Raw genomic sequence first — 22,444 nt, forward strand, 5'->3', positions numbered from 1 at the left:
TCAAGGGTTTTTTCCAAGAATTTGATATTGATGCCCTATCCTCAGGATAGGTCATCAAAATCTGATCCGTGGAGATTCAACTCCTGTTGAAGAGATCGCAGGGCTACTGTGAGCGTCGCAGCCTCTTCCTAGGCCAGTGACATGGTCACAGTCATCGGTCCATGGCCTAGGCGTAACTCAGTCCCATTCAAGTGAACTGGGCTGAGCTGCAATACCACACACACCCACTATATAATGGATGAGAGTGCGCTAGGTAAGCTGTGAGAAGGCCACGGCGGCGCTCACAGGCCTCCTCAACCAGCCGATCTGCGGAAGTGCCAGGAGTTGGACCATCACTGATGTGATATTGATGACCTATCCTGAGGATCAATCATCAATATGGAAGACCTGAAAAAAAAAACTTTAAGAAGTAAATGCCCCACTAGATACATTTTTCTCAACAATACAGTATATAGAAACAAGACAGCCAGCAATGGAAACATTAGGCGACAAAATGGAAGACGCAAATATCCCAGCGAAACATATTTTGTGATAATCAATGCAAAGAGAACCTGTTACCATTTTGCTAATACCAACATTTTTGCATCCCTTTGGTGTCCTTACAGACAGAATATGCTGTCGTAACAATACTTCAGCATTATATAGGACATTGCCTCCTAAACAGGATCTCAAAGCACTTATAAAAAATGCTTCACGAGGAGAACTGACAGTCAGATCTATTTAGTTCCTACTCACTTATGCAAGACGTGGAAGGAAAGCGCCATCCTAGAGCATTTTGATTAGAGGATGTCTTAACTATATGCTCTTCTTCTCTGTCTGACTAGATTTTGTAAATAAAACAGACTGGGTCAATGGTCCCCGCGAGACCTCGCTTCCCAATAATGAGAGAAGTGGCATTTACAGGAAGGTTTTAAACTTTTCTTCTGTGACATGAGTTTTCGTATGTCCTATATTAATCCTTAATTTAAAAATGACTAATGTACACATCTAATTAAAGTTTTATGGCGTTCTGGTGTTCCAGTGTCAACTGTTTGTTTCCAGTTTCTCGCCTCGTAATGCTGTCAAATAAATTTCTGCTTATTCTAATTTAGTGTCTTGTTACTCTGCAGAGTGAGAGGAAAATAATAAGTCTTGACAGAAACTATCTCAGAGTTACTTTGGTCGAGGAACCGTAGGGTGCGCAGAGACAACTGGTGACCTACAATTGGCCATGGGCATTGAGTCTTTGGCGTCTTAAAGAACATTCAGGGTGTGTTTCATCTGGACCATTGCACCCCTTTGCCAACTTTGGCTAATTAAAATATGGGAGAGGCAAGGACAGGTAGCCGGTTATATAATTGTAATGTTCATCAGCGTACTTGTTCTCATAGAACTAAAGTTACGTAAGAAAAAGTCGATGACCTGAAGCGGGAAACTAGAGATCATTCTATTTATATAGCGTCAAGGTCTGTGACAATGGGAATTTTGGTATGAGGCTCCCAACAAACTAATTCAATTAGATGGGTGACATCCAATGTAGCTCAAATTACAACTGGTCTTTGGTGGAATGGGATTTTTTGGGCCAAAAAGAGGAAATAATTCTTCCATAACTGATGTAGAAAATTAGACCGATTGTTCTTCTTACAATTCCTTAATATCAGCCATCTAAAAAGAAAAAAAAAGTCACATTTTTAATAACTGTGTCAATTGATTTGTTACCATGCCCACTAGGCTGGGCATCCTGAATGTTAATCTGGCCATATTCAACCAGACACACTTAGACCAACTATTGGAGAGACCTACCTGTTTGTCCTTAAAACTTTGGCTTGCCAAATATCTTCCAACCTAAGGGCCCTTATACACAGACTGTTGTTGGCCAAAGCAGCTGCTTTTGGGACGGACAGGCTGACAATCTAAGGTGTAGGGTGTGGTCCTGACTCTCTGCCTACAGATGATTCTGGGACAGAGAAGGATGTGGCTTGTTGAATTTCAATGACTGATCTTTTTGTTCTCCTGGAAGATAAGATGTTGTCAGAGGTGGAGAGATTTTGGCCATCTGGAGACAGCTATTGAAGCTGTATAGGCACCTATGTACACCTTCTGGAGCATTTTTTATGATTGCATTTTAATCATTTTGGGCTAAAAAGTCTCTTATCTCTGATCTCCTGACCTCATAAACAAGTACGGTATTTAAGTCATATTCTTATCAGTTTTATTGGAATTGAGCTATAATGGTTGTTGAGGCCAGGAGATCAGAGATAAGAGCTACACATCGAATGACGAGATTCAAAGTTAACAGAAACTGACAGCCTGCAAAAAGAATGATTTTTAATCTTGGATTTCAGAAACGGATGAACATTTTTAATAAAGACCTATAGAATTTATTTTGTTGCTGTTGCAGAAAATGAGTGGAATGCAATCAGGTAGTGAAAATGCAATCACATCTGCCTGGCCCTGTCAATCAAAGTGCAGAGAGCACAGCAGTTGCAGAGAGAGAACAGAGTCTTTAGGTGTAACGGCAACGCCCCCGTTGCTCCTAGAGGCTCATTTGCATATACTAAAGAAACATTTTTCTCAGCAATGCAGACACATATGAACGTGGGACCAACACAGATGCCTTCAGCTGCCAAGTGCACATGTAACAGGTCAGCCGGTGTCATAGGCACAAATCTACCGACAGGTACCCTTTAAGGTTTTTTGGTGACTAATAACCAGTGATGGTGTGATCGCTTGTCTGACTTCCGTTTTACCATTTCCTGCCTGACAACCAATTCTGATCTCTGGTCTCATGTCCTGACCTTAGCCTGTGTTTCGTTTTGCTCCTTGACGCTTGCCCCGACCTTGAAATTGCCATCTGGATTACACACATATGTAGCTTGCCCATTCAGTTCACATCTTTTGCCTGATCCCTTGGTGCTTCACACCTGTATTGCTGCCCCCTGTGGGTCAGCAGCTACCTAAACAAGGACTACTTCAGGAGGTAGCAACCTGGTTGGTTCTCTACAGCGAAGTCCAAATTTGTGTACAGGGGTGCACCACCAATGAGGCGAGGTGAGGCAATTTCCCCAGGCAGCACCAGGTAGGGGCAAGAGGGGGGCAGCGGAAGGGGAATTATCTGTTTCTGCAGTATAGTATTGAAAAGCACAATGGGCATAGTATGTGGTGCGGCATTGCCCTGTATGTTTTGTAGCTCTGTATGTAATGTTTCCAAGTATGTCTTTAAAAGTAGGGCTCAAGGGAAGGGTTAAAGGATGAATACCAGACAACCGTCTTGACAATGACCTTATATAGAAGAATCCCAGCAATGATGTCACTTCAAAATATATTCATTTATTTCATAGACTTGCAATATATATCAATTATTGGCGCGTTTCGGCAAACAGCCTTTCTCATTGACTGAGAAAGGCTGTTTGCCGAAACGCGTCAATAATTGATATAAATTGCAAGCATATGAAATAAGTGAATATATTTTAAAGTGACATCGTTGATGGGATTCTTCTATACAATTTTTGTGGAGCACGCTCCTTCCCGGCGCACTGTGTGATGTGAATCGAGTGCCAGCTGGACTTGATTTAGATTTGACAATGACCTTAGGCTTAACCCAGGTTAGTTGGCACAGTGGGTCCATACCAACTGTCAGTTATAGTAATTGTGGGAATTCAAACTTAATCTTCCACCACAAAGTCTTTTTGGCCCATCTCTACCTAAATCAGTGCATTAAGTATACTGATTGAGTGGTGTCAAAAAATTCCTCTCTGAACTGGCTAGTTCAGTGCCCTAAGTGGTGTCATGACCTGCCAAGTTATTAAAAATATGCTCTATCTACTGGATATTACCAGAAGGGTGATGATGCAGATGTCTTGATGAGCCCAGGAGAAACCCTGAGATCTCGGATGTTAGATCAGCCCAAGTCCAGGCTAATGCTGAATTTTCAGCTGAGGGTTCACTTACCAATACCCCTAAAACTTCAGATGAGACAAAGCAATGGGAGACCTTGATTCATCTATAATTTATTTCTTAGAAACAATAATCCAATAATCAAATGATCTCCTAACATCAGTATCTTGTTGGAGACCCTCACATGGCTAAAACACGCATTTCATATTTTCCATCCACATCTGGGTTTCATTGGCAAAACTCTTGATGATAAAGTTATCTCAAGGGCTATTGTTCTGTCCTGACTCAATGAGCTTGTTGTAGATTGCTGTCAATGTAATTGGGCGCTGGGGAGTTCATTTCAGAGCAAGAACAAACAAGTGCCGCCTGATAAATAGAAATGGCTTGACAATTAACCCTAGAAGAGATGTTGTAGATAAATTCCACAGAAGATACAACATCCATCAAGTCCTACCCTTATCTGTCTGCTGCGAGGGGTTTCTAGCCATTATAATTTCTTTTACAATGATAATCTATAATTGCCGACAGGACAGGAACATGATTAGAAAACACTTGGTAATGGAGTGAAATAACAGGTGTCACGCCTGAGAACGTGCTTCTTCTTCTAAGTGCTTGGTGACACAACATGGTCAAACCGGGGGGAAGGGGGGATTTATCAAACCCGTTGTGAAGGAAAACTGGCTTTGTTGCCAATAGCAACCAATCAGAAAAATGAAAGGTGGAATCCGATTGGTTGCTATGGGCAACTAGGACTATTTTCCTTCACACTGGGTTTGATAAATCTTCCCCCATAGTTTGTAAGGCTGAAAAGGACATAGGTCCATCCAGTTCCATCTATGATCCTGCTAGTTGATCCAAAGGAAGGCAAAATGATATTGAAAACAATGTGGGGGATTTACGAAAACCGGTGTAAAGGAAAACTGGCTTAATTGCCGATAGCAACCACTCAGATTCCATCTTTCATTTTCCAAAAGAGCTCATGAAAGGTGGAATCTGATTGGTTGCTATGGGCAGCTAAGCCAGTGGTCCTTCACACCGGGTTTGATAAATCTTCTCCCTTAGGGTCCATTCACACGTCCGTTGTTTGTTTCCTGATCTGTTCTGTTTTTTGCTGACCAGATCTGGACCAGATCTGGACCCATTCATTTTCAATGGGTCCTGAAAAAAAACAGACAGCACAATGTCAGATTTTTTTTCAGGACCCATTGAAAATGAATGGGTCCAGATCTGGTCCAGATCTGGTCAGCAAAAAACAGAACAGATCAGGAAACAAACAACGGACGTGTGAATGGACCCTTAGGCTACTTTCACACTCGCAGTTGGTGCGGATCCGTCATGGATCTGCACAGACGGATCCGTTCAGATAATACAACCGTCTGCATCCGTTCAGAACGGATCCGTTTGTATTATCTTTAACATAGCCAAGACGGATCCGTTTTCTATTGTGCCAGATCGTGTCATAGAAAACGGATCCGTCCCCATTGACTTACATTGTGTGTCAGGACGGATCCGTTTGGCTCAGTTTCGTCAGACGGACACCAAAATGCTGCAAGGTGTCCTCCTCCAAAGCAGAATGGAGACGGAACGGAGGCAAACTGATGCATTCTGAGCGGATCCTTTTCCATTCAGAATGCATTAGGGCAAAACTGATCCGTTTTGGACCGCTTGTGAGAGCCCTGAACGGATCTCACAAACGGAAATCCAAAACACCAGTGTGAAAGTAGCCTTAGTTTGTAAGGATGAAAAGGACATAGCTCTATCCAGTTTAGCCTATGATCCGGCTAGTTGATCCAGAGGAAGACAAAAAACCCTCATGATATTGAAAACTATGAGGGAAGTTATGAAAACTCTTGTAATGGAAAACTGGTTTAATTGCCCATAGCAACCAATCAGATTCCATCTTTCATTTTCCAAAAGAGCTCTGAAAAATGAAAGGTGGAATCTGATTGGTTACTATTAGAGATGAGCGATTTAAAGCTGAAGAAGTGGAATTCGATCCGATTTTCAGGAAAAATTTGATTTGCAATAAATGCGAATTTCCTCACGCTTCGTGGTAACGAATCACAAATTTTCCTAAAATGGCGGCTACACGTGTGAGGACATGGGGCAAGGAACTTTGGTAAGGCGGGATGACCCATAATGCCATGCATGCAGCCAATCAGCAGCCAGCCATCCCTGTGATGTCACCAAAAAGATTTGGCGAACAGGGGAATCAAACTTTTGAAAAATTCACTCAACTTTAGATACTATGGGCAACTAAGCCAGTTTTCCTTTACAATAGTTTTTATAAACCTTCCCCAATGTTCCTCATCTTAAAGGGGTTATCCCATGAGTAAGGTAAAAATTGTAAATCAGACGTCATATAGTACATGACAACCTCTTCCTAAAAAAGATAGAACCAGCCCTGTACCTCACATGGATCCAGAGATCTCCACCTTCATTGCTCTGCTAGGTTTATATCAAGATGACACCTTCAGGGGATGTGCACTTTCTCAGGGAACATGTCCTTTATGCTGCAGCTGGTGGCAGTGGAAGGTTGGAACTAAGCATGTGCGACCACCTCAGTGAACAGGACAGAGAATTCAGAAAAAGGGCAAACAGCAGGTGCTATGCTATACAGATAGATTTCAGTGAATAACTCAGTGGCCATACTCAATTTTGAATTACATGCAATTAAAAAAGTATTCAGGTCCAGGTACTGGTTTTAAAAATGTGGAATATTTTTCGTGAGACATTACCTTTAAAGGACTTGGCCATTATCTAATAGGAATTATTGACGCCAATGTCTGATGAGCATGCCTAATTCATGTTTACCTGCAGGCCCACTTACTTGTTTCGCAGTGCTGCGTTCCCAAAATGGCTGCTTATGGAGCATCAAATGACCAAGTCCTGTCCATCAGTGGCCTCTATTCACTTACATTGGGAATAAACTGTGCATGTGATAGCTCCCCTGTCTGGAGGCCTGCAAGTAAACATAAATTAGGCATATTAAACATCATCTTTCCCCCATCTTGCTCAACCCCCCAACAGACCAATCTATCACCATCTAGGGCTGCACACTCTCCCCGGTCAACCAAGTCTGCTGCCTTGGAGAGGCCTTGGATTCTGCCCTCTCCTTCCTACCACACATCCAAGCCCTTTCCACCACCTGCCGCCTCTAACTCAAAAATATTTCCAGCATCCGCGCTTTTCTCAACTTTGAGTCTGCAAAAATGCTTGTACATGCCCTCATCATCTAGCCTAGACTACTGCAACACTCTCCTCTGTGGCCTTCCATTTAGCACTCTTGCACCCCTCCAATCTTTCCTCAACTCTGTTGCCCGACTAATCCACCTCTCACCCTTTTACTCCTCTGCCTCTCCCCTCTGCCATTCCCTTCACGGGCTCCCCATTGCCCAGCGAATTCAGTTCAAAATACTAACAAATACATACAAGGCTGTCCACAACCTGTCCCCTCCCTACATCTCTGAGTTACTTTCCCGATACATCCCTACACACACTCTCCGATCCTCACAAGACCTCATTCTCTCCTTATCTCCTTACCACCTCTTCCCACAATCGCCTCCAAGATTTCTCCCGTGCATCCTCCACACTCTGTTACTCGCTACCCCAGCATATCAGACTCTCACCTACAGTGCAATCCTTCAAAAAAACACCTCTTCAGACAAGCCAACGACCAGTGACCCTGCGGCCTCTATACCGCCGTGACCAGCTTTACCCTCACCTACTGTGTTCTTCCTCCATACCTTGTAGAAATTCCCTCCCGACTCCAAATCTGGAAGTCAGGATAATTCCCTGGATCAACAATCCTTCTCCATCTAATAGCTATAATATTATTATACTCCACCATCACCACCTCCTCAGGCAGAGAGTTCCATAGTCTCACTGCTTTTATCTTGTATGTTGATTTAGAAACTTTCTTTCCTCTAGACATAGAGGATGTCCCCTTGTGTAAATATAGTAGGTGCAGCATGCTGAAGATTTAAGCAGCTCCATTAAGGACATGCGTGCCATAAAGGCAGCCCATGTGGGTGCAACTAAAGAGAGATGCCCCATTCCAGGTTGGTCTTTTTCCATTTTTATGGAAGAACCTCGACAGGGATGTCGACAGGGAGTAGAAAATGTACTACAGTTATGAAAATGGGATTGGAGCACCAGGACCTTCATTATCTGTGGTTAGGAGTGCAGTGGTGTCATGTAGCTACTGAAAGGGGTCTCATTTTTATGTTTGCATTGAATGTAATGTGCCAACAATATTGCATCTGAGATGATCCTCAACTACCAGGCAGGATATTCTACCACAAGTCTAAGGCTGGCCATACACTCTGGATTACTGTTGCCCAACCTGCTGATTTCGTTGGGATGAGAAGACCATCTAATGTGGTAAATGTTGGGGAAAGAAGGGTTGTCATGTTGGATTTCAGAAGAGATCTCAGAGGAGATGCCACACGTGTCTAGAACAGCTTCTTTCCCTTCTCCGATTTAAAAAACCTACATACTCAGCTAAGCCCAAGCTTTTTGACCCCTTTTTTAATAGAGTTAACACATGGCAATATCTCACTTTATCATATCAGAATAAGTCCATCAGCATTTGTTTAATGTATGTTCTTGCTTAAACTGTTTTATCTAAGATCCTGCCAGTACCTTACGATGACTACTCAAAGCTTCTAAAGTCCCAGTTAATAATTCATGTTTTTGAGACCCATGAAATCACTCACAACAATAATCCTTTAATATATACGACATATTCTTCTTTATACTATATTTTTAAGTCTTATTAACTAGGAACAAAAAAAATATTAGAAGCCTAAGCAACTCTATGTTGAAGTATTGAGGTTGGTTGTTTGATCCCTAAGCATTTTTGATCCTTGCTAAATTTGCCACGGCCATCAGTCAGAAAGGAGGAAAATGATCATATACAATGTGAGACAACGACTTCTGCGTGTGTGATTTACTATTCAAGATGTGCAGCTGCAAATAAATGGTTGGAACTCAGCCAGAAAAGAAATACATATAGCGTGGAGCACAGCATAACCTACCTATTGCTGATATCATAAGTCACCTGAGCCTATGACCCCATGTACTTGAAGGTTAGGAAACACACGTCTCATATAACGTAAAAAAAACACTCAAAGGTAAACAGCAGTAAGTGGCCATTCAAGTGAGAAATCAACAAGTCACTATTAAACCTGCCTGTTAAATCTACTATCCATTAGGGTACTTTGCAGGTCCTGAACCAAAACACAAAATTTGCAATAAGGCCTGGTCTATCACCTGCTTTTTTGGACACCATCAGACCTTACACTTCCTATAGTTGCATCTCTTCTCTCTAAAACACAAAACAGAACTCTTGCTTACACATTTGTGAAAACTGCCGACAAATTGCTGTTTATGGATCTTCTATTGTTATTTTGTGTTTCTTTTATGTGGTTTCATTTCACAATGGTGCCCTAATATTAGGGTGATTCGGAGATCTGCATTACTAATGCCTTACCTGCATTCTTGTACAATTTAAAGATGTTGTCTAGGATAGAATCTTTTTTTTTTTTATTCCATCCTTCCCCATTAGACCTCTGAAGAGAAGTATACTTACCCACTTCCCACCACTTGGTTCCATTCTCCAGGCTGTCTTCACTGCACTTCAGTCCTTGCTTGTAAATGACTAGCCTCAGCGGTAATGTGTCCTCAAGGAGCAGATGACCTTGCATTGACGTTAAGCTTGGTTACACTGCTGAGGCCAATCATTGGCTGCAGTGGTGCAAGTGACACCATACATGGTGGAAGTTTACATGCGGGGACTGAAGTACAGAAGACAGCCCTTAGAATAGAACTAAATTTAAAAAATAAATAAAAAAGATTTGATTAGTAATTAGGATCTCATATTAGGGGACCACTGTTGAAACTACTTAATAGAAACACAAAATAACCATAGCAGATCCATAAAAAGAAGTTTGTCTGTAGTTTTCACATTTTTGCTTAACGGATGGAACCGAGCAGGAGGGTAAGTATGCTTCCTTCCACAGGTCCTAGGGAGAGGCTCAAATTTAAAAACAAACATATTCTATCCTGGACAACCCCTTTAAGTGTTAAATATTTCTTAGTCCAAACTTGAATATTTTGAAGGAGAGAAGGGTTGACCAGATATGACATAAAAGTGAGATCCGCTGGGTCATTCCAATGAGTTTCCCACATTAGCTATTCCTCAATGTCCATGGGAGATAGAGAAACTGATACCGAAAAAGTCTATAGTGTGAATGAGCACAAGCTTTACAGAAGTAAAGTCATAATAAGATCTGTCAACAGCAGATACAGTATCATGCAGGTAGATAAAGGAGGTTATCTTTTGAATAGAGTACAAATAGCTTAAAACAATAATCAATTTTAAGCAAAAGCCATTGAGATTAATGCCTTTTCTAGTGTTGAGGTGTCCAGAAATGTCACCTCCTCCTCTGATTGATCTGAACCTTCAATATAGGTCTTGATTTATGGTCATCACTCCATTGTAATTGTAGTGGGGTACTTTGACTCTTGCCTTGCCCTCTTTCAATTTCTCCAGTAAAGAACCAAACTAGTTTATTGCAGACCCTGACTCTCTGGTCTTATTTACCATTGGGGTGCAACACGCCTTACCATCCATTCCGGAGAGCAGCAACACGTTGTGACACCTGAACCGTGTCCGGGGGAGTGGGACCCAGAGTAGCGTTGGGGCCACCCCAAACCCAGCCATTGCAAAATGAATGAGGTTTAGATCAACAGAATCAAAGAGATCTACCAAATATATCAGTGTTTTCACTGGATCCCAGATCCCAAAGGTCCATTGTAACCTCTGAGATCGGCAAGTGGCCATTGAAACATCTGAAACAATGTTGCTGTATAATACTAATGATATAGAGAAATGTGTTATGAATTGAACCGTATTCATACTGGCACGTGGGCACAAACAAGGCAACCACGATAGGCAAATGCCTCGTCAATGAAATGTTAGCTGTGCATTTAGTGTCTACTATAAATACTTGACAATCTATCACTAATCGGTCATAATTGGCACTGGCACAAACATTGTAAGACGACCGCTACAATATGACCTCCTGATCTCACATGGTTCACAAATGAAGTCACTTTTTGATTATACAGGTGAAACTGGAAAAATTAGAATATCGTGCAAAAGTCCATTTATTTCAGTAATGCAACCTAAAAGGTGAAACTAACACATGAGACTCATTACAGGCAAAGCGAGATATTTCAAGCGTTTATTTGTTATAATTTGGATGATTATGGCTTACAGCTTATGAAACCCCAAAGTCACCATTTTGAGGTCCCCTTTGCTCAGGGGGTATGGATTAATTAACTGACTAGAGTGTGACACTTTGAGCCTAGAATACTGAACCTTTTTCACAAAATTCAAAAATGAACTTTTGCACGATATTGTAATTTTTCGAGTTTCACCTGTATGTTATCTACCTCTAGCTTCATTTCACTATAATAAGGCCCCGTAATGATAATGAAGTGACTGATGACCCTGCCCTCAGTGAACAGAAAGCCTAAGGTATGGGCATCCTACTCTGAGGGCTCAGTGGTCACTACATAGCGAGCCCATTTGAAGTTGGTAAAATGCATTTAGTAGAGCACATTTATAAGAGCATCCTGCAGATAGCCAGATTTCAAGGGAATGGGTCATCAGAAAATAATTGATTGCTATTGTTCATTTTTCGAGTTTTTATGTTAAACATTTTTAATGAATTCTCAGTAATGTATTCATTTTCTATGTCGCTATTACAGAATATTTAAAAATGATCAAGAAATTTTGCAGTATTCACTCTGGACTAGCCTCATAATAGGCTGACCTTTCCATTGTTTAGAGATTACTTCTCAGCAGTCATCGCATTATCATCACAGGCAGGATTAGACACTACAGGTTCCTATGGTCCATGTGGCTGCTGTATAGTAAATTAGGCGAGATGGCTGCCCCTGTAATAATGTACAGATATTACAAAATGAAATCAGTCTATAAAAACAAAGAATATCAGTATCTGGTTTTTATTAGTAAAATAATGATTAGTGATATATTCACTTTAGGGCTCATGTACACAAACGTATTTTCTTTCCGTGTCCGTTCTGTTTTTTTGCGGACCGTATGCGGAACCATTTATTTCAATGGGTCCACAAAAAAGCGGAAGTGACTCAGTGTGCATTCCATTTCGCAAAATAATAGAACATGTCCTATTATTGTCCGCATAACGGACAAGGATAGTACTGTTCTATTAGTGGCCAGCTGTTCTGCAAAATACGGAATGCACACAGATGTCATCCATATTTTTTTAAGATCCGTGTTTTGCGGACCGCAAAATACATATGGTCGTGTGCATGAGCCCTTAAAGGGATCTGCACTTGTGATAAAAGACCTTTAAAAGGGTTGTCCCGCAGGCTGCCTTCTTTACTTAAGAATCATACTTATCTGCTCCCTGCCACTCCGGTCCTGGGTGCTGACTCTTGCTTCTCCATCTTCTAGTCCGGGGCTTGTTTTCTTCCTCTCTGGCATGAGTAGGTTCATCTGGTCATCTTCAGCCAACCAAGAGCTTCCACGGTGATGAGTCCACAGGAGACAGGTGACTGCTGAAGCCAGTGGTTGGCTGAAGAGGATCAGGTGACCATTCACATGTCAGGGAGGAAGAAAACAATCCCCGGACCGGAAAATGGAGGACTGGTGCGGCATGGAGCAGGTAAGTATGAGCCTTTCAGCATTTAGAAATTATGTATTCATAGACAGCCCCTTTAATCTGCTGTACACAGTATATATATATATAAATAATATATAAAGCTGAGTGTATGTATGTATGTGTGTATATCTGCTAAAGGAATCCGCACCGTCTCATTTACAATCACGAAATTTGGCGCACAGGTACATCAGGTGTCCGGGAAGGTGTTACACAGGGTCTCAGCTCTCTAGGACGTACCGTTCCTGAGATATAATATTGCACCATCACATGACCTATATTAGGCAATAGAAGCCGGCAGGTCTTTCTCCTCATATCCCAACTGCCATACACACGGTCACATGACCCTTAGCAGCCAATAAAAGCTCGCTGGCCCTTAGTCTCCACATACACACAGTTTTACACCAGGTTTCCATAACAACCCAGCCGTTTTTCTTCACTGCTGTAGGTCGGCTTTAAAGGGGCGGGGCGCTGTGGATAACACTGTTAAGGGAGCGGACTGCTGTGAAGGTCACAGTTAAGGGGGCAGGCTGCTGTGGAGGTTATAGTTAAGGGGACGGTCCGCTATGGAGGTCAGTGTTAAGGGGCAGATTGCTGTAGAGGCCACTGTTAAGGGGACAGGGTGTTGTGGAAATTACTTTTAAGGAGATGGGGTACTGTGGAGGTCACTAATAAAGGGGCAGTCATTGTGGAGGTCACTGTTAAATGGGCGGGCCGCTGTGGAGGTCACTGTTAAGGGGACGGGATGCTGTCGAGGTCACTGTTAAAGGGGCAGGCACTGTGGAAGTTACTGTTAAGGAGGCAGAGACTGTGGAGGTCATTATTAAAGGGGCAGCCACTGTGGGGTCACTTTTAAGGCAGCAGGGTAATGTGACAGTCACTGCTAAAGGGGCGGGCACTGTAAAGGTCTCTGTTAAGGGGGCAGGGAACAGTGGAGGTCACAGTTAGGGGGGCGGTCCGCTATAAAGGTCAGTGTTAGGGGCAGAGTGCTGTAGAGGTCACTGTTAAGGGGGAGGGGTGTTGTGGAGTTCACATTTTAAGCAAACGGAACTCTGTGGAGGTCACTGTTAAGGGGGCGGGTTATTGTGGAAATCACTGTTAAGGAGACGGGGTACTGGGGAGGTCACTAATAAAGGGGTGGGCCACTGTGGAGGTCACAGTTAAAGGGGGGGAAGCTGTGGATGTTACTGTTAAGGGGGCAGGTCGCTGTGGAGCTCATTGTTAAAGGGGCAGACACTGTGGAGGTCACTGTTAAGGGAGCAGGGTACAGCAGAGGTCACTGTTTGGCAGTCACTATTAAAGGGGCAGTCGCTGTGGAGGTCTCTATTAAGGGGGCTGGGAATGGTGAAGGTCACAGTTAAGGGGACTGTAACCTATGGGCAGTGTTAAGGGGCGGGTTCTGTAGAGGTCACTGTTTAGGGGGCGGGGTGGTGTGGAACTCACTGTTAAAGGGACAGGCTGCTGTGAATGTCAAAGTTAAGGGGGTGGGCTTCTGTGAAAGTCCCATTTTAAGGAGGAGGGGCACTGTGGGGGGCAGTGTTAAGGGGTGGGGGGTTTCCTGGAAGTCTCCATGACAGCACATCCTGAAACTGACTTTTTTCTGAAAGGACAGGAAAAAACACAGAGAGGTTAAAAGCCCCACCCCTTCCCCTTATCGCCAGTGTATTTTAACAGACACCAGGATAAGGGTAGAAACCTAAAGAATATAGGGGGGGAAATATGTGCTGTCATGGAGACTTCCAGGAAACCGGATTACCGGTGAGTGTAATACTCATTTCCCCAGTCGTCTCCATGACAGCACATCCTGAGAACTAACAAAGTGAAAACAGATTCAGGGAGGGCCTACAGCACCTAGGACCTTGCGTCCAAAGGCCAGGTCCACGTTGGCAAATACATCAAACCTATAATGTTTAGTGAAGGTATGGGCCCTCTTCCAAGTGGCTGCCCTGCAAATCTGCTCTAAGGAGGCAGAGGCCCTTTCGGCTCAGGAGTTAGACACTGCTCTCTGAATGGACTCTGAGAGAAGAAGGAGGTTCTTTACCAGACGCTCTATATGCTTCTGAAATAGCATTCCTTATCCAACGGGATATGGAGCTCTTTGCCGCTTTCCTACCTCTGTTAGGGCCAAAAAACTGTACAAACAGATTTTTGTCTATCCTCCAATCTCTGGTAACATCTAAATAACGATGAAAGGCTCTTCTCACATCTAGATTAAAGAATTTTGCTTCTTGTTCATTCCTGGGACTGGCACAAAACGAGAGAATGACAATATCTTGGGATCTGTGAAATGTAGACACCACCTTTGGGAGAAAATTGGGGTCTAGTTTAAATATTAGCCTATGCACGAAGATAAAAAAAAAAGGGCCCCTGGATAGGGCCTGAAACTCACATATTCTCTTAGCAGAGGATATTGCCACCAAAAGACAGTTTTAAAGGGTTTCTGTTATGAGAAATAACGTTATGTAGCTGACTGACATTAGCGTTGTGCTAATACAGCAGTACATCACCGTGTGCTTTATAACTCCCTGCCTGCCGCCGTTCTCTTAAAATAAAGACTTTTAAAATATGCTAATGAGCCTTCGGCGCAGGCGCAGTAAGGAAGGCGGCAGCAGGAGCGTGTCTTTCACTCACTGCGCCTGCACGGAATACTAAACAGGATGGCGCAGGTGCGAAATTTACGGGACACTGAGAAGAACTCAAAAGTCAATCAACTGGACCTGGGCGTGCCAAAGGGTGTGTAGACCAAGCCTCTAGGTGCTGAAGCAACGCTCTAATAGCACCTAGAGGCTCAGCATATTTTAAAAGTCTTTTTTTTAAGAGAACGGCGGCAGACAGGGAGTTATAAAGCACACGGTTATGTACTGCTGTATTAGCCCATCGCTAATCTCAGTCAGCTACATAACATTATTTCTCATGACAGAAACCCTTTAAGACTAAGCCACTTGATAGACAGGGAATCTAGAGGCTCAACAGGGAATCTGACAGGCCTAAAAGAACTGCATTCAGGTTCCACGGAGCTACCATATTTTTAATTCTAGGCTTCAGCCTGCTGCTTTCAGGAACCTAGAAACCCAGGGACATCACAAAGACTGGTGTTATAAAGGGCCCCCAGAGCTGACACCTCCACCTTTAGAGTGTTTTGGGAGATCCATAGCCAAACCATCCCGAAGGAAATCCAGAATGAGAGGGATATTGGGAGTAGTAGACCTGTCACCACTCCAGGAGGCAAGCTTTTTCCAAACCTTATGCCTTAGAGGTATTGGACTTCCTGCTGAGAATTATGGTACCCACAACCCTCTGAGATAGACCCAGACCTAAAAGGATGGATTGTTCAGTAACCGGTCTGATAGCCTGAAAAGCCTGGGGTTCAGATGGTTGATTGGACCCTGTGTTAGAAGATCCTCCAACGGGGAGAACAGAATTGGATCCTCCCGGCTGAGAGATCTCAGAAGACCGAACCAGCCCCTTCTGGGTCAAAAGGGGACCACTGGGATTAGGGTACACTACTTGGTCTGTTATTTCTGTAGGACCCTCGAAATTATCGGAATTGCGGGAAAAGCATAACAAGACCCGACATCCAATCCTGAGTAAAGGCGTCTACTGCCTCGCAGGGATCCCTTGGGTTGAGGGAGAAGTAATGAGACACTGTGTGTTTTTTCTCTGAGGCGATCAAATCCAGACTCGAACTGCCCCAATGAGCCTGGATCTTCCAACAGGCTGTCTGAGAAAGAGACCATTTGCCCGGATCTAGTATCTCTCGACTGAGATCTGCCTTTTTGATGAGTTTGACTGCAGACCTTACTGTTTCCATTTTGAATCTGCGATAGGTGATATATTTGTTTAGTGGATTCAGATTTATTATAGTCCTGAATTTGCCATTTGATTTTTGAACTAAAAATAATGGGGAATAGTGACCCCTTCCTATATCCCTGCTGGGAACACATTCTTTTGCTCCTAGGCTGGGCATAATAGTTCTCCTATGCCGTCAGACAGAAAATACATTTGAGATAAGGGGTGCCGGGTTAAGGTGAATTTTTGTGGAGGAAGAGATTCCAACTCTGTAGCATAACCCTCTCTTATACTGTAATGTTGATAATAAAAGGGTCAGCAATGACCTGCTCCCAGGTGTCTATGAAGGAGTAGAGTCTTCTCCCAACCCAGATGGAGTCATTGTTGGGAGGAGGGGGGGGGAAGGGTCCCCCTTATTTGGATTATAAAGGAAACTTTTTCATTTCCCCCTTTTGTATAGCACCACCTCCCCGATTTCCTTGTATCTGTTTTGGTATCTTGATGTTGAGGTCTATTCCGAAAAACTGCATCCTCTTTTTAGATTTATCTTCAGGAAACCCTATTCCTAATATCTTATCCAAGTTGGCACCAAAGACATATTGGCCATGGAACGGCTCAGCAGAGGCGTCTGCCAGGAAGCTAGTGGCCATCTTTAGTAGGGGAAGGCTGTCCAAGATCTGCATCTGCTTAAATGGAGCTCTAATTGCTTCAACCAAACTTTTAGGGTACGAGCCACACATGTCGCAGCTACACTCGGCTTTAAAAGAGCTGCCGTGGCCTCCCATGTCTCCCTCGAAAGGGCGTTTCACGACCTTAGCCACCGGAACATCGACTATAGGGATGAATTCCCAGTCTGTACAATCTGCATTATCAAATGGATAACACCTCTTAATGCCGTGGGGAATGAATGAACCCTTTTCCGGTTTATCCCATCCGGCTCTAGTTAGCTTCTGTATGTTATCCAGCACTGAAAGCACAGACCTATGCCTTTCCCCCAGACCCCCAAATATCTCCTCCTGAACTGATCTGGGCTTCTGATAGTGGCCCCTATAGCTTTAATTAATTCCTCCATGTCTGCAGGGTTAAACAGTATTCTCCTATATTCATTATCTTCATCGGACTCCTGGGTCATATCCAAGATATGAGGATTCGAAAGATAAGGATTTACTGAATTGGAATCACTACCCACAGAAATTAGATTCTCTGGAAAATCCTGATCTAAGGGGGGGGGGGGGGGGGGCGATGCATCCCGGAAGGCCAGGTCAGATTGAACTTCCTCCCTAACCATATATATTCCAACAGACTAGTGGATTCAAATTTGACAACTGAAGCGGTACATTCCTTACACAAAGGTTTAGACCCAGAAGAACACAAGCCGCACTTCCTGGACCTAACCTTAATAGAGGAGGAAGACAAATTTTCTCCCTGAAACATATAAGGGAGAGAAGTGTTCACCACTACAGTGTAACAATATCACAAGAAGGGTGCCTGACACAGGCTACTCACTGGACCCTGGGTAGTGGGAGGCTCCGATCCTGAGCCAGGTGTGGTAGGGGCACTCATTTCCAGAAGGTCCCATCTGTCGTGTCCCACTAGGTAAAGGTGGGCACTACACAAGGGTTAATATGTCTATTGCATTAATGTGATGTTGTATGTTCATTTCCCTGTGTTATCTGGGTATCAGGCCTGTTAGGGTGTAGTTCAGCCTTCTAGACGTTAGAGGGAGCTAGAGAGCCTTGAGTATATATAGGTAGGCCCAGACAGGGAAGAGTTAGTGCATTCCAGGTGGCTAGTAGTACAGTCTAGCCAGCCTGAAGTTCCTGAGCCTCTGTTAGCTCAGAAGATTACCCCAAGAGAAGAGTTTGCCTCAAGCAGAGCAGAGCCAGAGTTCCAGCTAAAACAAGTAAGCTGAAGGGCAGAGGAATCATTAAGCTAAAGCAAGGGATATATACCTGAGGAAGATTATTTGCCAAGGATAAAAGCCAGCATTTGGGCATACGGGCCTTGGAATATAGCCAGCCAGAACAACTGAGGAATAGTGCAGCCTGGTCTGGAGCGTTGATTTTACCCTCTGAGTATCTTGCAAGGAACTTTACCTGGCAGTTATAACAAGCCTGCTAATGATTATTGCTGCAATGTGGAACTGAAACCGTATTGTACAAAGTTGAACTGTTGTTCCAGTAAAACGCAGTTTGGTTTACCATACAACCGTGTTCCTCCAATTACTGCAACTATAAATCGGTGTGCCACCGTTACAGGCACTGGCGTCACGATTCTTAAAGGGACCTTGCCCCAGGCACATAAATCACCTGCAACATCCAGGGCACCTCATTCACCATCAGGCCTGGTCCCTATATACAGAGTGTGCCCCAGAGGTCTCCTGTGCCAGCCTCTCCTTCACTGCTGTACGCCTGCCCAGGGTTTTCCTACAGAACTGTGAGTAACCCTCGCTTGCCCATAAACCGTGACCTCACATCGCAATACCCTGCAGGTCTGGCGTGCTGCACGTCCACCAGAATGCCAAAGGCACAAGCAGGGGTAAAAATATGCTGGGCACCATCTTAAAGCCAGCATTGCTCGCTTCTATCCACTTGGCATGCATCGGGATGAACGCCGGCGTGACGTCACAACACAAAGCCACACCCCCTCTACGTCTCACTCCGCATATAGCCCTACTGGACCACCGCAGGAAGGAACTTCACCGGGGCCACCACATCACCAGAGGCCCGGGCACAGACCTTGCAGAAGGAGGGAGAGCCGCGCCACCGGAACAGACCTGTCTGTAACTAAACATACTACGGTATGATACTGCCAGGAACCCCATACAGCTCCCAGCACCTCTCTGGTCTTCCTTCCCTGGCAGGACAGAAAAAAACACTGGCGATGAGGGGAAGGGGTGGGGCTTTTAACCTCTCTGTGTTTTTTCCTGTCCTATCAGATGAAGTTAGTCTCAGGATGTGCTGTCATGGAGACGACTGGGGAAATATATATATATATATACAGTATATATATATATATATATATATATATATATATATGCAGTGTCCCACTATGTGCTATATGTGGGCACTTTAAACTTTTGCTACTAACTGTCATATGTAATGTATTGTAATTCCTAATATCAGGCTGGCATTGTCATTTCATCTATTCACCCCTAGGTGGTTCTGGCGCTACATACTATATATAGCTTGGGGTTTTTGCTAATAAAGTTAGTTGTGGTAGGAGAAGGAAGTGTATGGAGGAGCAGAGCAGGCTCAGTCCAAGATTTAGCTGCCTTTCTTTCCTATGGGCCCTGATCAAGCCTGGAGAGGACAGACCAAGTAGTCACAGCAGCCCAGCACAGACAAGTGAGTCTATGTACGAATATAAAGCAAGTCTAGTGAAGATTAGAGCTAAGTCTAGCTAAAGGACTTCACAAGCACCAGTGACCAGGAGGAACTTAAAGGTACCTGGACACAACTGGTTGGGTAGTGTTCAGAATTATCCTTTTTCACTAAATGCTTTCTGGGACATAGTGAACATGAATATTTCAGGAGAGCATCCTGCATAAAATAATGTAGCAGAGAGTTTGCCTGCGACAAGGGAGAACACCCTTATTGGATTGCTCAATATAAAAATAAGGAAACCATTATATTCAGTACCTGAGTGCTAGAGATTGAACTTAAAGTAGAACTATTGTCACGGCCACGGTTATGGTCGTGACTCCTTGGGAGCCGCATACAGTTGCCCGCGGTTTGGGTAGTTGTTTCAACCGCAGCTTGAGGCTTGTCCTTGTTTGCCTCAGGTGCGGTTGCCGCGGAGTTGTGTGCGTGGTTGTATGCACTGTTGTAGGTCTGTGTGCACTCTGTGTTATGTCTGGTGTGCACTTACCTCTTCCCCTCACTGTGGTTGCCCGTGGCAAAGTTTGGTCGTTGTGTACATGTGGTGGCAGTGTCCCGGCCTTTGGGCTGACTCCCAGGACATGGTTGCCACCCATGTCGTTGCCTGCGGCAACAGCCACAGTGTGTTGCTACTGTTGGACACTTCCCCTTTATGTGAGTTTCCCTTCTGTGGTGCTGGAAGGGTTAACTCCCTTCCCAGTGTGTGTGTGATGTCACTGGGTGTGTCCGACTGTGGGGTGTGGCTTCTTGGCCTATATAGCCTCACTGTTAACATGGCTCAGTGGGTTGCTTCAGCCATGCTTGCTGGAGCAGCCTCCTGTGACCTCCATCTTCCTTGCCAGTGAGAGCCACCCCTGTGGTCATAAAGTATTGTTGTTGTTGATGTCTTTATGTGTGTGATGTTGTATGTTGTTCTGTTGGGACCTTCCTAGGTTTTGGTGCAGTTTACGGTTCTGGATTCCTGTTTGTTCAGGGATCCAGTCAGCCAGGCTGTGGCAGGTTGGTGAACTTCTAGTTCGCCTGCCATATCCGTAAAGCTGTTTTGGTTCCCCTTTTTCCCAACAGCTTGGCCATTGAGACTCCTGCTCCTCTGTATCTAGGAGGAGTAGGTCGTCTTACCCAGCTCCTAGCTCAGGGACCTGCGGAGGGTAAGTCAGGGCTCCGAGGTTCCTGCGCATGGGTCCTCCTACCATCAAGGTCGGCCCATGCAGGTAGGAGTTAGGGTCAGGTTAGGGATGCGTGAGGAGGTGACCTGCTCCCTATCCTGTTCTCATGGCCGAGTAGCCACTACAGCATCTGGCATCGCACGGCTGAGGGTTTCCCCCATCCTCAGCCGTGACAACTATCTAAGAAGCAAACTTTTGTCTAGCCTGTAAAGTAACAGCATTAGGAAAACTCCTCAACTGACAATTGCCAGACCTGTTGTAAGCATTACATCTAAACTAATTTCTGAATCATCCTTTATGCCATATAAGTGCACTATACTGATGAACTGTACCAACGGTCCTGAGACATTTGATTTAAGTAAAAGTGCAACTGTTTTACTACAATTGACTCCTCATCCTTTCTACTACCCTCAACATTTGCACCTTACGGTGCTGGCGTCACGAACACAGGGGCCCAGCCAACAAAGCACCCTAAGCATACCCATTATCATCAAGGGCACCTCAACTTCCATCTAGCTAGTGTTCCCTGCCATAGAGAGTGCCCCGGAGGATTTACTGCTGTTTCCCACATAGGGGCGTTGCTAGGGTCTCAAAAGATCGGGGGCCCAAATGCATATGGCCCAATTCTCTAAGTCGACTAAAAGACCCCCACCCCTGCCCCCTGCAAACACTAGCACTGAAGACATTTTCCTGTACTCCCCATACAGCAGCACATACCGGTCACATCCAGTGCCTCCAGGTGACGTCTCCTCTGATGTAGATCTTCTCATCATCTTCTCCATTCGGTCCGGACAACTTCTGTCAGTCGCTTCTCGTCTCTGCAGAGTGTGACACACAGACATCTTAGTTTCCTCACATTTCTATCATCATCCCCCGACCTGGAGCCCCCACAGTATTATCCTGCTAATCGCTGTGCCCCCAATACCCTCAAATACTATCCTGAAGAAAAATGAGTGCCCCCAATAGTAATAGTGCAACTCATAGTCCCACCAATAGTACTTCCCTTCTAGAATGCCCTCATTAGTAAAACTGCCCCTACAGTGCCCCAACCATGATAACGCTCCCCAAGAGTGCTCCCATTAGTAGAAGAGCCCTCCAGTATTAATAATTTTCTCACAGAGCCCCCAATAGAAATACTGCCCCCTATTGTTCCCCCAGTGGTAATAAAGCTCGATAAAGACCCATCAGTAGTAATAAGGCCCCCATAGTGCTCTTAGTAGAAATAATGCGGATCTATAAGTCCCTCCTATAGAGCCCCCAGTAGTCATAAGAACGCCTAATGTCCTCTGGATTTATAATACCCCTACATTGCCCCCAGTATTTATACTGACCCCTACTGTTAGAATGCCCCCTGCAGTGCCCCATGTAGTTATATTTCTCTGTTTAGTGTCCTCAGAAATTATAATTCCTCAGCCCCTCCACCATACAGTCCCATGTAAATAACATTATTTCCCTCCCTCTGCCATAGAGTCCAATGTAAATACCATCACACCATCTCTCCAGCCCACTCCAATATACA

Source organism: Bufo gargarizans, chromosome 10, assembly GCF_014858855.1.
Source record: "Bufo gargarizans isolate SCDJY-AF-19 chromosome 10, ASM1485885v1, whole genome shotgun sequence".
Taxonomy (NCBI): domain Eukaryota; kingdom Metazoa; phylum Chordata; class Amphibia; order Anura; family Bufonidae; genus Bufo; species Bufo gargarizans.